The sequence below is a fragment of the Prunus avium genome, chromosome 4, assembly GCF_965620075.1.
Source record: "Prunus avium chromosome 4, drPruAviu1.hap1.1, whole genome shotgun sequence".
NCBI lineage: Eukaryota > Viridiplantae > Streptophyta > Magnoliopsida > Rosales > Rosaceae > Prunus > Prunus avium.
Window position 1 is genome coordinate 26,643,286 of NC_142287.1, and position 17,606 is coordinate 26,660,891.

At 37.0% G+C, this 17,606-nt stretch overlaps 1 pseudogene across 1 annotated transcript; it reads left to right on the forward strand.

Moving 5' to 3' along the window:
* The first annotated feature begins 1,296 nt into the window (after positions 1-1,296).
* Positions 1,297-6,954, forward strand: LOC110763498 (ABC transporter C family member 4-like; annotated as a pseudogene). Its single transcript, XR_015835329.1, has 11 exons — positions 1,297-1,508; positions 1,953-2,684; positions 2,838-3,188; positions 3,280-3,297; positions 3,383-3,386; positions 3,670-3,829; positions 4,435-4,727; positions 4,946-5,163; positions 5,373-5,687; positions 5,861-5,924; positions 6,013-6,954. The product of XR_015835329.1 is annotated as an ABC transporter C family member 4-like (transcript).
* The last annotated feature ends 10,652 nt before the right edge of the window (positions 6,955-17,606 follow it).

Sequence of the window (17,606 nt, forward strand, 5' to 3'; positions counted from 1 at the left end):
TGAAATTTGTAAATACAATACAAATTAATAAATGTTGTATTCTGGTAGGTGGTTGCAATAAGAAGGCATAAATACCTTGATGATTTTATCCTTTTAATTCCAGTTTTGTTTTTATAATTTCACAGGTTGTTTGTGAACTATAATGATGTTACAACTTTCTATATACAGTTGTATAGTAATCTCTCCATCCCATTGCTCTATACCTTTTTATCTCTTCTTCCAAATTCCAATGTTTAAAATTGAAGGGTCTACTAGAATATTTTAAAAATTATATTTAAAGTGTACCGCCGCGCGGCTATACTCTTCGAATATATTCGAATATTTTAGGAGTATAGCCGGGCGGCTGTACGCCTTAAAATATTATATTTAAACAGTATCGCAGAGCGGCTATACTCATATCCGAATATTTTAATCGTATAGCCGTGCGGCTCTACGCTTAAAATATTACATTTAAAATGTATAACCGCGCGGCTGTACTCTTAAAATATTATATTTGAATATATTCGAATATTTTACAAGTATGGCCGCTAGGCTGTACGCTTAAAATATTTTCTTTAAAACGTATAGCTGCGCGGCTATAAGCTTCGAATATATTTGACTAGCCTGTGAGAATAATTGCTACAACTAGATACTCTACAATGCAATGCTTCTCAGATATCATAGCTCATCCTTTGGCGGCGGTTCGACTTCAAGGCACTCTTCATCCCAGTAGTTGGGGAACTTTAAAGGCATGAACCAGTCCTAATATATGAACCTGAAACGAAGGAAAGAACTTAGAAGCATCATTCAAACAAAATGAAAAAGTAAAATATAAAACGTAGAAGTGTAATAAAATTGAACCATCCTTTGCAATCCAAAAAAGAAGAAATAAATAATGAAAGAATGTGCATATTGTGGTATAGATAAATGAATGATTCAATAATATGAAAGTGCAGTTGAAGTTGGGTTTTAGAAAAAACTCTTAATCAAATTGAAAGGTCTACTAGAATATTTAAAAAATTCTATTTAAATGGTATCGCCGAGCGGCTATACTCGTCGAATATATTCGAATATTTTAACGTTATAGCCGCACGGCTGTACTCTGAAAATATTATATTTAAGTTTTCGAATATATTCGAATATTTTAAATGTATAGCCGACCGGCTATACTCTTTGAATATATTCGAATATTTTAAAAGTATATCTGCGCGGCTGGACTCTGAAAATACTACATTTAAGGAGATAGCCGCGCGGCTATACTCTCTGTATATATTCGAATATTTTAAAAGTATCTATACGCTTTAATATATATGATTTTAAAGTGCAGCCAGCTTTCTTCTGTTTCTATTCGAATTGGGAGTTTCTGAGGAAATTCGAAGTCTTTTGGAAATGGGTTTTCGTGATTTTGATGTTAATCGAAAACCCATTAATTGATGGGATTTTGACTTTGAAGTGATTGGATTGGTTCTAAGGGCCTCTCATGGGGAGATTTCTTGGCGGGTTTGTGTTGCCTCTGCTGCTGCTAACAGGTATTTAAATGAAAATCCCTTTTGTTAATTTGTTTTAATAACCACGTTATTGTAGTAACAGGATTATTTCAAGTGACTTGACCAGCTGGTCTAGTTAATTGCAACTCAAAAATTTAGCATGCATTTGAATTGGGGTGCTGATTTCCTTGTTGGGTTTTCTTCAGTTATGTTTTTATGGTAATTTAGATCAGCTAAGCTTGTATATTGTGTCTATTGCATATACAGTCTCATACTGTCTCCATCATCATCAACCATAATGTGTAGTCTGAATTATCATTTGATATGGTTATGGAGAAATTCTGGACGCAGAAAACTTACTTATAGATACTGACAACACATGCGTGCTTAGTAACTGAGGTAAATGTGATAGCATGATTCTGCATTAGTTTTTCTTTTGTTTTCGTTGCCAAAAATGCTAAGTGCATGCTATATGGATGATGCCAGTGCAACTTGCCATTGCAATGTTCCTTCTGCATAACAGCCTTGGTGCAGCAGTGATCGCATCTGTAGTAGGAATCATGTGTGTTCTTGTGTTTGTTGTGCTGGGCACGAGACGGAACAACAGGTTCCAATCTAATGTGATGAAGTGTCGGGATTCAAGAATGAAGGCAACAAATGAGATGCTTAACAACATGCGTGTGATCAAATTCCAGTCTTGGGAGGAGCACTTTAAAAAGAGAATTCAGGCTTTCCGAGAGTCGGAGTTTAGCTGGCTGACCAAGTTCATGTGCTCAATCTCTGCCAATGTTGTGGTTATGTGGTGCACCCCAGTACTTATATCAACTCTCACATTTGGCACTGCACTCTTATTGGGTGTCCAGCTTGATGCCGGGACATTGTTCACAACCACAAGCATTTTCAACATTTTGCTGGATCCCATCAGGACCTTCCCACAATCTATGATTTCAATTTCTCAAGCTATGATATCTCTTGGGAGGTTGGACTGTTATATGATGAGTAGGGAATTGGTGGAGGATGCGGCGGAGAGAGACAAGGGCTGTGATAGTAGAACTGCTGTGGAGGTTAAAAATGGCGTGTTTAGCTGCGATGATGAAAGCAGAAGAGGATTTGAATGTCAATAAAGGGGAGCTAACGGCTATTGTAGGGACAGTGGGATCTGGAAAGTCTTCCCTTCTAGCCTCAATTCTTGGTGAGATGCACAAGTTATCTGGAAAGGTATGATTTGATACCATTAAACCCTTTTCTAGATGTCTCTTATGACATAAAATCCCTCCACTGAACCATAAGTTTAAAACCAGGTCATAACTCACTCAAAAAGCTTCAGTTTAATCAAGTACTTGTTGAATTAATAAACTTTTTGAATAACAGGTACGAGTTTGTGGAACAACTGCCTATGTTGCTCAAACATCATGGATTCAAAATGGGACTACTGAAGAAAGTATATTATTTGGTTCGCCAATGGACAGAGATAGATACCAGGAAGTTATCAGGGTTTGCTGCTTGGAGAAGGACTTGGAAATGATGGAGTTTGGAGATCAAACTGAGATAGGAGAGTGTGGCATCAACTTAAGTGGTGGCCAGAAACAGAGGATACAACTTGCTAGGGCTGTATATCAAAATTGTGACATATATCTTCTTGATGATGTTTTCAGCGCTGTTGATGCTCGTACTGGATCAGAACAATTTAACATTGCATTAGATTTTCTACTACATTTGATAGTAAATAAATGATTTACTTTTGATTCCACAGTGATTGAACATTCAAGCTTGTTCTTAAGATAGTGGTTTGAACACTTTTTTACTTTCACAGTCTAAATGTGCTAGGATAGTATAAAAACAGTACAAAGTGACACTCATTGAATTTGATTTGTATGCATAATGTTCTACTGATCATGATTTATACTTCTCTACAGGAATGTGTGAGGGGAGTGCTTAAAAACAAGACGGTTTTACTTGTAACTCATCAAGTTGACTTCTAGCATAATGTTGATCATATTTTGGTAAGATTATAATTGCAATTTGCACATGTATCCCTCCTACTTATATATTTATTTAAACTTATTACCTCCAAATAATATCAGGTCATGAGAGATGGGATGATAGTACAGGCTGGAAAGTATAATGATTTGCTAAATTCTGGCCTGGATTTCAAAGAGCTAGTAGCTGCCCATGAAACCTCCATGGAACTTGTAGAAATAAGCACCACTATTCCCAGCAAAAGTTCCCCCAGTCCTCAAATATCTCCTCAACTCTCTTCGAACCACCAGGAAGCCAATGGTGGAAACAACTCTTTGGACCAACCAAAGTCTGATAACAGGACTTCTAAACTCATCAAAGAAGAGGAGAAAGAAACAGGCAAAGTGAGCTTGTACATTTACAAAGTTCGTGAGTTAGAATTGCTCACCTTTTCTTTTTCTGTTTAAGCATTAGTTTTTGTCATAGTTGATGAGAGATCCTATTCTCTGTTTAATCTAAGTTGTATACGTTGTCTTCTTTGCTAACTGATCAGACAAATATCGATCAATTTCTTCCCTTCATTTTGGGTATGACCATTGCCATGTACATCACTGTGCTTGCCATCTTTATCGTTGTATGCCAAAATTCCTGGCCAACAGTATTCTTGCTGATTCCACTTATTTGGCTTAATATCTGGTACCGGGTATGTCATTCTTTTTATCATGCTGTTGATATTTATCAGTGTAAGAACTATAATGTTGCAATGAATGTGTTCTTCTTGTTTACCAAATGTGTGTTAGACAGGAAAATAAAATATCTAGTTCTATGATCTTTGTCATGAATACTATTGGTCAATCCAACTCTTGTTAGACAGATAATATAAATGTTTTGAACTGAAGCACCCCTATGCAGATATATGAATGTGCTAGACTAGAAAAGTAAAATCTCTTGTTTTATGAATGTGGCCTTAATTATATGCTGAGATTTTTCTACTGTTTGGATTTTACAGTTACTATCTTGCATCATCTCGTGAATTAACTCGACTCAATTCAATCACAAAAGCTCCTGTTATCCATCACTTCTCAGAGAACATATCCGGAGTTATGACGATCCACTCTTGGAAAATTCAGAACATGTTCTCCAAGGAAAATGTTAAACGGGTTAACGCCAATTTACGTATGGATTTCCACAACAGTGGGTCCAATGAGTGCTTTGGTTTCCGTATGGAGATGCTTGGGAGTTTAGTTTTCTGCATTTCCACTGTATTCATGTTCTTGTTTTCAAGCAGTATAATAAAGCCAGGTACATCCTTCTTCTTCTTTTGGTTTGACACTTAACAAGATGTCATATCTAGCACTTGATTCATGGCCAATTATGATATGGGATGCCCAAGTATATAATACTTATCGTATCTGATATAAATTAGCATCTTATTTTGGCACATCTGATATAAATTAGCTGCAGTAGATGAGTGTCTATTTCAGAGATTTGGCTAAATCAGTTATTCCTTCATGGTGCAGAGAATGTTGGTTTAACTCTCTCCTACTGATTGCCCCTGAATGGTGTGCTGTTCTGAGCCATTTATATGAGCTGCTTTGTCGAAAATAAGATGGTATCGGTTGAGAGGATAAAACAATTTATAAACATCCCATCAGAAGCAGCATGGGAGATAAAAGACCGTCTTCCTCCTTCAAATTGGCCTTCCTGTGGCAATGTCGAGCTCAAAGACTTGCAGGTAGTTTACCTTCAGTTCTATTTATATCTTCTGAACAAATAAAGTCAAATCTTACATTCCATGAGCTGCTACACTCTAGCCATTTGTCGTCCCAAATGGTATATTTGTAGTACATCTTCCATGGCTAGTGTAGTGGACGGACAAATGAAGTGGTCTGCATGCAAGTTGTCATTACTTGGTCATCTCCGTTACTTTGTCTCAAGCTAAATAAGCCCTGTTCCTTTTGATATCGTCCAAATACACCTTTGGTTCTCAAAGGCATTAGTCCAAGCATTCACGGGGGTGAAAAGATTGGTGTTGTGGGTCGAACAGGGAGCATGAAATCAACTTTGATCCAAGTGTTCTTTAGGCTGGTGGAACCTTCAGGAGGCAAAATTATCATCAATGGGATTGATATAACCACAATAGGGCTTCACGATATCAGGTCTCGCTTCGGGGTCATTCCTCAAGAACCTGTCCTTTTTGAAGGAACTGTGAGAAGCAACATTGATCCAGTAGGAATTTATTCAGATGAAGAAATTTGGAAGGTAAAAAACACAATGCTATCTGGTTTCCGGATTACATAAGAGAGTAGCCCATAGCCTCAAAAAACAATAAGATTGAATTATACAATTTGTTTGTATATGTTTGTCATCATTCACTATCTTAGATGAAACAATGCTGTATGTTTTATTCACATTAAATCTTAATTTTCTTGTAGAGCCTTGAACGCTGCCAACTTAAAGATGTGGTAGCTGCAAAACCTTATAAACTCAATTCTTTAGGTATGTGACTCTCCCCATTATTTACTCTCTGAAACTGAAATGCTAGCTAGCATTAGGATTAGGTACTGACTGTTTCCATCAAATTAAGTGGCTGATGACGGCAACAACTGGAGCGTGGGGCAAAGACAGCTTCTGTTTGGGGCGAGTTATGTTGAAGCACAGCCGGCTCTTGTTCATGGACGAGGCCACAGCTTCAGTTGATTCAGAGACAGATGCTGTAATACAAAGGATCATCCGAGAGGATTTTGCTGCATGTACAATAATCAGCATTGACAATCCTCATCTCTCTCTCTCATGCGCAGTTGAAGTTGGGTTTTAGAAATCAATTGCTCATCTCTCTCATGCGCAAGAGAGAAAAAAACTCTTAATCAAATTGAAAGGTCAACTAGGAGATTTAAAACATTCTAGCCACGCGGCTATACTCTTAGAATATAGTCGAATATTTTAAACGTATAGCCGCGCGGCTGTTCTCTGAAAATACTATATTTAAAGACGGCTATACTCTGAAAATACTATATTTAAAGGGTATAGCCGCGCGGCTATACTCTGAAAATACTATGTTTAAGCCGTGACGAGATGCTTGCTGTTACACTCAAATTGGTTGATCTCTTCCTCCTCATTCCTTTTTTCAACTGTATAAATAAAAGAGATGCTTGCTGTTAGACTCAACTTGGTTAATATCCAATGCACTAAAAAGTTCATGTACCTGCAGCCATATACCGCTTCAATTAATAGATGCGGATGTCGTCCAGCTTGTAATTAGTACCGTAGGCAACTGTTGGTTCATTTTCCCGCAAACACTCTCTTTGTGGTTTGCTCTTGGATCGAGCTACTCTGTAGAGTGAGGAGGTCGTTGGATCAACACCAATGCCCCGATTGGATTTCTGGCTCGCGAAGATGATTCTTTCAACTTCTAAACAAAATTGAAAGTTGAATCAAGTTGACAAGAAGAAGCGAGCTCGGGCTGGGCCCTATCGGCTTGCTTCTTCTATCCTGATCGTGAGTTGCGTAGGTGTGCCACTATTGGGTATGATACCAGCCCAATAGACCTGGTATAGGTAGTGTAGGATGTTGATTTGTTGTATCTGCTCTTACTATGGACTTCTACTCAAGCCATCGTGCTCCAAGGGGGGTACTGGCCTGGATATGTTCGTTTCTATGCCTCAATTAAGAGGCCTTGAATATTCTTTCATTTGTGCGTGTCAGTTTTATAGATATGAGCAATACCTAATTGTTGGCGAGTCTTTACTTAGTTAAGATTTTGGTTCCTTATTTCATTAGAATTTTGGTTACTTACCAATTATTATTAGTCCTATTGTAATAGAGATTTACTTCCTATTGTAATTTAGATATATGTCCTATTTTATTTAGGGTTAACACATCTTTGTACTTATATAAATACCTCCATATTGGAGAAGAATAATATATGAGCGTATCTGAGTATAACTAAATATTTACCATACTTTGTTTGACATGGTATCAGAGCCAGGTTCCGATCCTGTGATAACCTCTGCCAAATTGAGAGTCGTTGGCACTCCTCATTCCTAACCCATCATGGGTCTTCATCTTGTATAGTCATCATCTTTTGTTCATCCTCTCATATGTGTTTTCACCGCACCTAGCCTTCACATGCTTCTTTGCTACTGTTCCAAAAATTTTATTTTTTCATCTTTGTATGCCAGATGGTCTTTCTTGATGTCTCAGCTTCTCTATCTTTGAAACTTCATAACAAGTCTCTTTACCCCTTGAGCCTCGTCACCACTCATCGAGCCGTTGCTTTCCTCTGTGAGCCTCGTCACTGCTCACCGAGCCGTTGCTTTCCTCTGCGAGCCTCGTCACCACTCGCCGAGCCTTTCCTTTGACTGTTCTACCGGTCTTTGTCTTCTTCGGCAACTCTCTTGAGTTGCCTTTCCGCTTCTCAGTTTTGAGCACCCTTTCTCTGTTGCTCTCTTTGCTCTAATTCCCGTTTGAGCACCTTATCTTTGTTTTTGTCTCTGTTCATGATTTGCTGGGTTTCCTCCCTTACTATTCTCCTTTTCTGAAGTTTTTTCTTCATGGGACAACCGCATGCTACCACCTTCCCCTCTTGCATTTGTTTCTGCCACGAGATTGGCATGTTTAAGTCTCTTTACTATTATTTCAATTTCTCTTCTTCCAAATCTCGACCCTTTACCAGTGTCGGATTTGAGGGGGAGTGTTGCAACTTTATTTGGGTGTTACTTTTTCCAAATCTCAACTCTCATACATCGTCGGATTTGAGGGGGAGTGACACCGCTGCTCATCTATTCCGCTGCAATTTAACCACCTATCTGCCATGGCTGATTCTGCTACATCTCAGTGTTAGTCAATGCATGTTTCTCAAGTACCATTGATCATATGGCTTCATCGACCCCTTCTCTTCAGGGGGAGGGGAAGTGAAAATGATATGTTTATTGACGTATCCCCATTACCTTGACGTATTCCCATGAAGATGTTGCTTATTTCTTGACTTCGACGACCTCTTCTCTTCAGGGGGAGAGGAGGAGTGAAGAGAAGTTGTGTCTACGTGAATTAGCTAAAGTTGATATGGAAGAACTGTTGCTGTTGCCGTTGCCGTTGCCGTTGCCTCTACTACTGCAAGTGATGTTACCGTTGCCGATATTGTCGTTGTTGATGATGCCTGTTATGTCTCTGCCTTATTACTCTTGTTGGTGCCAGTATTGTTGCTCATGCCTTTGCTGGTGTGTTTCCCTTGTGGTCATGCCCGTTGACCTTGCCTTTGGCTTTGCCTTTCTTTGCCTTGCCTTACCCTATTTGTTAGGGTTTGGCTTTGCCTTACCATATTTGTTAGGGTTTGGCTTTGCCTTACCATGCCTTGCCTTACCCTATTTTTAGGGTAAGGCTTTACCTTTGTCGTGCCTTACCATATTTTTAGGGTTCTTTGCCATGCCTTGCCTTACCCTATTTTTAGGGTTTGGTTTCTGCCTTATTTACTGCCGTGCTCACAGGGCTTGTGTTCTGCCTTATCTACTGCCGTGCTCACAGGGCTTCTGTGTTCTGCCTTATCTATTGCCGTGCTCACAGGGTTTCTGTGTTCTGCCATATCTGCTGCCGTGCTCACAGGGTTTCTGTGTTTTGCTATGTGCCCTATTTTTTAGAGTTTGCTCTTGTGTTTCCGCTGCAAACTTTGCTTTAGTTTGTCACTTGTTTCACTCGTGGTTGACGAAAAGACATTCTCTACAATTGGTGCTTCTCAAGTATGGTGTTCTATGACTCGCTTGTCAAGTTGGGCGTGCGAAATATCTTTGCCCAACTTGAGGGGGAGTGTTGACGAGTCTTTACTTAGTTAAGATTTTGGTTCCTTATTTCATTAGAATTTTGGTTACTTACCAATCATTATTAGTCCTATTGTAATAGAGATTTACTTCATATTGTAATTTAGATATATTTCCTATTTTATTTAGGGTTAACACATCTTTGTACTTATATAAATACCTCCATATTGGAGAAGAATAATATATGAGCGTATCTGAGTATAACTAAATATTTACCATACTTTGTTTGACACTAATCAATCAAGGGAGAATACAAAGTTGTGGTTAATGGTACCCTATCTTGGTTTAGAAACCGAACTCAAATCCAATGAGCCCTTAGATTGGGTCAAGATTTTGGTTTTGTTTTTGGAGCTTTGGACATTTGAAGCTTTTGTGCATGTTGGGTTTTGTTTGACCAATTATTATCATTTTGCTTCATCCTGCTTCTTTATCTATCTGCCTACGTAATTTGGAGCTTTGGCGTAGCAGAAAGAGGTAAAATTCTATGATGAGTTTTGCCTTTCATTGGAATTGTTGGTGGATGGGAGATATTGTACATATCACATTGACTAGCCTGTTTCAAACTAAAAAAGAAAAATATCAATAAGATGTTGAAAAGCATACAAAACCATATCCATACAATTAACATTTCAAGATATGAGATTAATAACAAACCGCTGATCGTTAAGGATTAAATGCATGTTTTAGCTTACAGTCACCAATAAAATAACTCTAGATCAATTTTTTTTCTCTCTGGTTACTGGATGTTGTGGGAGAATGCAAAATAGGAAGAAGAAAAAAAAAACATAACAGTGGGATCAAAAAATTCCAACGAAAGGTCTTGATTTCTAAGGGTAATTGCACCTGTCTTTAGTTAGTATCTATATCTATTTCACATCTATATAGGCAAGTTGCGAGCTTTAAGGCTACATTTATGTTCCGTTCCTTTACAGTCAACGTGTTTATTCTTTGAGTTTAGCACTGATTTTGCGTTTTTGGTGGTGTAAGGTTATGTGAGAGAATTTTCAAATCTTTGATGACAACGACAATATAGAGATAGTTGTTTTGGGATTTTGATTGTTTAGGGTGAGTTTTGCATAGGTAACTTTTGATTGTTTAGGCCAGTAACTTTTGATCGAATACTCTTTGTTTCAAATGCATCTAGAATCATTTAAACAGTCTTCTTCCTGTGCCTTTACAATGTTTTTCTTTACCCAAAACACATTAATTTGGGTAGTCTTAAGTGGTTTCTTTCCGTAAAAATTTTGCTCAAGCTAATTTTTTGGTTTAATGAAAAGATTGTGCATGTATAAAATACTCAAGCTAATTTCTTCTCCGATTTTTCTGTTTTTTTCTTTCTTTTTCTTCTTTTTTTTAAATCATATTTTCTTTTGATATTTTGCAGGTGGTCTTTTGTTGCTTTGGATATAGCAGTTTGGTTGGTGTTTTCAGTTCTTTTAAGCAAGGGGTGAGTTTCTAGGCTGAAATTCCAATTAATTGTTTTAAGTTTTGTGAATAGAGAATAGGAAATAGCTAATGGCATCAATTGACAATTGATTGGTGTTAATTTGTTGTTGTAATGATAGGTTTAGATGATTACAATATCTGAGCATGTTAGTGAATCCTTTGAGTGTTTTGGCAATTGGGTACTTGAGAACTCCCAGCGTGGGGAGAGAGTGAGAATGCATAATTGATTGGAGGGAAAAATATGGTGTCTTTCTCTTTGTATGTGGGTCAGTGGGGACACATTTCACACAATTTTAAAACCCGCAGCATCGCGTGGGCACCTTTTGCTAGTTTTATTTTCTATTCTCATACTGCTCCTCATTTTATTTTCTACTCTCGTACTGCTGCATCTGGAAATTTTTGTGCAGTGATCTTTCATATAACAAATTCACCATAGGGGCCACAAGATGTCAATCACAACGCAGCAGCCTGTAAGAATGTCTTCATTAGCTTGAGTTTACTGTGTTTGTGTCTTGTACCAATTTTCATTTTTTGTTAATTTCTACAGGAACTTGTTTGCAAGCTTTTCAGAGGCCAATAGTTCGTAAGTTACAAATTAATCCTCTGAAAGCATATGCGTAGATAAATTTACTTGGCATTCCAACTGTGTATTCTTAATTTTTATTTTACAACTTATTTTCATTTATGATGTTATCTTGCTGACTTCTTCTGGATCCTGCTGCATTCTCCTATCAGAAAAACTGTTTCATGTTTCACAAGTGCAAAATGTCCACAAAGTAAGTTGGGTTTCCACATATTGCTTCAAGATATGCCCATAGTCCTTCTGCTTAAAATGTCGACTAATCCTCTGACAGTTCCTTTGAAATGAAATAGAAGAGATAAAGAAGTAATCTCTTCCTATGGCCACTAATCCCCTTTTGCTTTCGTTGTAGCTTGGTACGAACTCCGTATAAATTGTGGTGGAGAAGGACTAACTGTTAATGGGGAAAGAAAAGACATCCAAGTTTGATGGGGACAAACAGATTGGGCTGGACCTTCTTCATTTCACAAAACCTCACCAGATTGGGCTTTAAGCAGCACTAGTTACTTTATTGATGATGACCGTCCTGAAGACACCTTTATCCAAACTAATAAATCTATACTCTCAATGGCAAACCCAAAACTGTACATGGATGCACGCCTTTCTCCCACCTCTCTAACTTATTATGGGTTTTGTCTGGAAATGGAAACTACACTGTAAACCTCCATTTGTAGAGGCAACATTTACAAATGACCAAACATAAAAAAATCCTGGAAGGCGTATATTTGATGTTTACATTCAGGTTAGGGTTACAGTATGAAATGTGTTAAATTTCAAAGAGACGGGTCATCAGCCCACTAATAGCAACACCGATATTGTCCTCAACTTAACTACATATAAAACCCAATAAATATGAGGTTTTATCACAAAAAGCCTAGGTGATATTAGTAGTGGAACCACTCTTTATAAGTTGTATTTTATTTAGTTCAAGTTTCGATGTGGAACTTATATTTTTCAACAAAATTTTAAGTAACAAAACTAGTATATGGCAGGGGAGACTAGTGTAGGAGGATTTCAATATTGTGGATGCAGCTGGTGTGGTGGGATTAGTACTCTAGTCATAAAGAACTATACTGCTCCTGTAACTAGTGGTACCTTGGAGATCCGTTTCTATTGGACTGGGAAAGGGACGACCGGTATCCCTGTTAGAGGAGTTTATGGTCCTCTTATATCAGCTATATCTGTAGATCCTGGTAAGTTTACACTGTTATGATTTCTAATTACTATTTGTATACCATTGGGAGTTTCTCATATGTAAATATCATGTTAGGCATTAATATTTGGACACAATTAAGAGATCCATCTTCAGTTCTGCAGGGTGCTGCTTCTTCTGATTTTTTTTTCCTTTTCTTTTCTTTTGGGTGGGGGGAACTGATCAGGACTGTATGGTGCTCAATAAATTGATTGCATCCCATCATTGGAGCTCTCTGAGTCTTCATATTTTTTTTCCTTGTATTGCCACAGAAATGCATCTATATGTATTTTCCACCTTTCTTTCTGTTTTACCTAGTTCGACTCAAGACTTGAAGAAATGATCTCTATTCAAATTTCCTATCACATAACTGATTAATACAGTTCTTTGTAGGGGACTGGTATGTGCTTTTAAATGCAACAAAATACAACTTCAAGGATTTTTATTTTTTACATTGAAATTGTCCTTTTCACCTTAGCAAACATATAATATTTACACTATAGCTCCTCTCCGTAAGGAAATTTTAAAGGAAATTACCCATATGGTATGTAAACTTTTAGAGCTCAAATTTATACACAACAACACAACCTCTAAATATGGTCAAAAATAAATTTGAAACTTTTACACTATGACCCATGAAGTGACAATCTTGGATCCGCCACTGCTCAAGATATATGTGTAGACTTGATTTTCTTTTTGTTCGTTAAACGATTTACAAAAGGAGACAAACCATCAACGTTTGTGGAAAAAAAAAATGAAGGAAAAAAAGAAAATGAATGTTTGTCCACAAGTAAGCTAAATATGAATGGCATGCAAAGACTTCAGACTAAGTCTTTTGTAAACCCAAAAAATTGGAAAAGCATAAAAGAAGAAATTAACGTCCGGACATGTGTGGACCAACATGACTTTTCATATAAAGACCTGAGAGTCTTCGGAGTCACATATCTTGCCTTGTACATTATTTGAAGCCATACTGGACGGAAAATGATGGACGTAGATTGCCTTGTACGTTTTTGGTGTTTTCACAAAACCCCATAAGGAGGTTTCATATTGAAAGAGAATGGTGGAAATCAGCATTCCGCTACAAAACAATGTGGTTTTGAACTTGTTAGGCAATATCAATATGAGTGTTGGAAGGCATGAACTAGCAGATTCGGCTTGGACAGCTACAGGAGATAAGAATAAGTCATCTTTGGCTCTTCCAAAGCTCCAATCCAACGACCCCAAATGGACAATAGCCCTTTTTTCTGTAACTTCAGAAATCTAAATTCCAAGAGAAAATGCACATTCAACAACTCAAAGCAGATTTTAAAGATCAAAGTAGATTTTAAAAACCACTTGTCAAAATCTCACAATGCAAAATGCAGACCTCTTATAAGAAGAAAATGCGGAGGAAGAAGCTGTCAAATTTTCTCTCAATGTTGTAGCACCCCTTTCTGCCCAAAAAGAAGTCTGCCTTAAATTTCCCCAGCTGGCAGCCAAACATTGGCTTCACAATAAGACAAAGAACATTAGAACAGAAAGTTCACAGCTGACAAAGGTTGGACCCACGTGAGAATACAAGGTACAATTTTTACCTTCAAGAATCTTGATTCTATTTGAGCCATGACAAAGTTGATTTCAATTTCCGTAATCATTTGGAATGCATACTTAAACTAACCTAAATTCTTTGAGCTTGATTGATTACATATACGAGATTACAAGTTTGTTAAAAATCAGCGTAGTCACACACATGATCTTCTTTCTAGATCATGGCATATATTTGACACTTACCTTATTCCTGGAAAGGTTTTATTATTATTTTTAATTTAAATAACGTCTTTCTCTAGGGGAGCATATATATATATATCTGAAATGCATTTGTTATTGGTTTGTGCAGAGACCTCAGCTTTAACAAGCATCTTTGTTGCTCTAGCAAAAGTGGATTATATGTAAGCAATTTGAATAACAAATCTTCACTTTCTTACAAGAAAACTCAAGCCGACATTCTTCAATGGTTTTGTCACATCCCAGCCCTACAAGCTGGACGTGTTAATCATGCTTACTATATAAATAATGAATTTTTTTTTTAATTCGTTAATACTCAAGCAAACAACTGAAGATATATATTATCTAGTAATTCTACCCCCTTCTAGTAATTTATGCCCTTTTTCCTGCATCAATTATGTTTAGTTTCTTAACTGGAAACTTGCTGACTGGACCCGTGCCTACTTGGACAAAGGAAAACCTGTAAGCTTCTCTTCCAAATGCTAACATTTAGTTACAATTTTTACCTTCAAGAATCTTGATTCTATTTGAGCCATGACGAAGTTGATTTCAATTTCTGTAATCATTTGGAATGCATACTTAAACTAACCTAAGTTCTTTGAGCTTGGTTGATTACATACGAGATTACAAGTTTGTTAAGTAATCAGCTTAGTCACACACATGATCTTCTTTCTAGATCATGGCATATATTTGACACTTACCTTATACCCGGAAAGGTTTTATTTAGTTTCTTAACTGGAAACTTGCTGACTGGACCCGTGCCTACTTGGACAAAGGAAAACCTGTAAGCTTCTCTTCCAAATGCTAATATTTAGTTACTTAGTAAGGAAATTTTTGATGTCTAATACTGGATAAAGCAGCGTACATGCGTTAACATGACTTTTCATATTGGAGCTTCACTTACAATTATACTCATGAAATAGGCATTAATTCTTTATTTTCTCATGATCACTGATATTAATATTTTGAAGTTTTGAAAGTATCCTAAAATGTTTCCTTTTCATGTAAGATTTTGAAGTTTTGAAAGGAAGGATAGGATTCGACATATTCAACAATGTTTAGTAGATGCATAATTAAGTTGGGGAGATTGACCTAATCAACATAGAAGGTAGTTCCAAGGGAAGAGAGCATCCCGAAATTAAATGATAAAGGTCTTGGGGTGGACCATTATCATCTTGGTATACTATATGTTATGAGATGCAGGTAGCTTGACCAAATTGAGTACGAGGAAATTTTAAGGTGAACTTGGCTTAACATGGACAGTTGTGAGAGCTTAGGCAATTATGACTATGAATAGTGAAAGTAGCTAATATTTTTCATCTCATGAAGTTTGGTTGATTGTTTTAATATTGGATTTTCAGAATTAAATCTTTCTAGAATTGATATAAACTATGATTTCAAAACTTCAGTCCAACCATGTTAATACCTACCTCTTGCTCCTCATTTTATTTTCCGTTCTCATACTGCATTTGGAAAGGAATTTACGTAACAGCCCTTTTTGTGCAGTGATCTTTCATATAATAACTTCACCATAGGGGACAAAGGTTGTCAATCACAAGGCAGCTTGTAAGAATGTTTTCATTAGCTTGAGTTTACCTTGTTTGTGTCTTGTAGAGAAAACTTAAATTTTCAATATGTGTTAATTTCTACAAGAACTTGTTTGCAAGCTCTTCAAAGGGCAATAGTTCTTACAAATTAATCCTCTGAAAGCATGACTTCTTCTGAGTATTCTTATTTTTATTTTACAACTTATTTTCATTTATGATGTTATCTTGCTGACTTCTTCTGGATCCTGCATTATCCTACCAGAAAAACTGTTTCGTGTTTCAGAACTGCAAAATGCTTCAAGATAAATTTATTTATCTTTGATTTTTTTTTTTTGGGGGGGAGCTGGAGGCTTGTATGATCCAAAAGGAAAAGTACTACGTGAAAGAAGACCATTACACACTTGCCAAAATGGAATAATAGAAATAATTCCTTTTTTTTTTTTTCTTCTGGGGTTGATTCTTTTTTGTTTTCCTCCTCAATGGCCACTAATCTTTTGCTTTCTGTTGTAGCTTGGTACTCTCTCCGTATAAATTGTGGTGGAAAAGAAGAAACTATTATGGGGAAAAAGAAAAACCATTTGATGGTGACACATTTTCAGTTGGACCTTCATCATTTTAGCAGAGCACAACAAATTGGGCTTTAAGCAGCACTGGTTACTTTCCTGACGATAACCATCCTCAAGACACCTTTATCCAAAATAATGAATCTATACTCTCCCTGCCCAATCCACAACTGTACACGGAAGCACGCCTTTCTCCCATCTCTCTAACTTATTATAGGTTTTGTCTGGGATATGGAAACTACATTGTAAACCTCCATTTTGCAGAGACACGGTTTACAAATGGAAAAACATATAAAAGCCTGGGAAGGCGTATATTTGATGTTTACATTCAGGTAAAGGTCAACAGACACGGTTTAGTTCCTGGTTAATTCAAATGTTAATGAATTTCTAGTAATAACATGTAAAATAGGTAGCAGTCAAGGCTGAAAAAATAAACCACATTTCGATCATGAAATGTTTAAGTAACTACATTAGCATATTTGAGGGGATAAAACGGCTGAAGGATTTCAATATTGCGGATGAAGCTGGTGTGGTTGGTAAAGCAGTCATAAAGAACTTTAATGCTTCTGTAACTAGTGGTACCTTGGAGATCCGATTCTATTGGGCTGGGAAAGGGACGACTGGTATCCCTCTTAGAGGAGTTTATGGTCCTCTTATATCAGCTATTTCTGTAGATCCTGGTAAGTTTACACTGTTCTGAGCTTCTTCTAATTACTATTTGTAGACCATTGGGAGTTTCTCCTATGTAAATATCATGTTAGGCATTAATATTACAACACAATTAAGAGATCCGGCTTTAGGTAGCTGTTTGAATAATGCACTCTCTTATCTATTACATTCGCATTTACTCTAATAAAGCTATTCTTCTTCCAGCCGACTTTGTACCCCCAGCAGAATCTGGTGGAAGTGGCATATCTGTAGGTGTCAGCAGAATCTGATTTTTTTTTTCCTTTTCTTTTCTTTTGGGTGGGGGGAACTGATCAGGACTGTATGGTGCTCAATAAATTGATTGCATCCCATCATTGGAGCTCTCTGAGTCTTCATTTTTTTTTTTCCTTGTATTGCCACAGAAATGCATCTATGTATTTTCCCCCTTTCTTTCTGTTTTACCTAGCTCGACTCAAGACTTGAAGAAATGATCTCTATTCAAATTTCCTATCACATAACTGATTAATGCAGTTCTTTGTAGGGGACTGGTATGTGCTTTTAAATGCAACAAAATACAACTTCAAGGATTTTTTATTTTTTACATTGAAATTGTCCTTTTCACCTT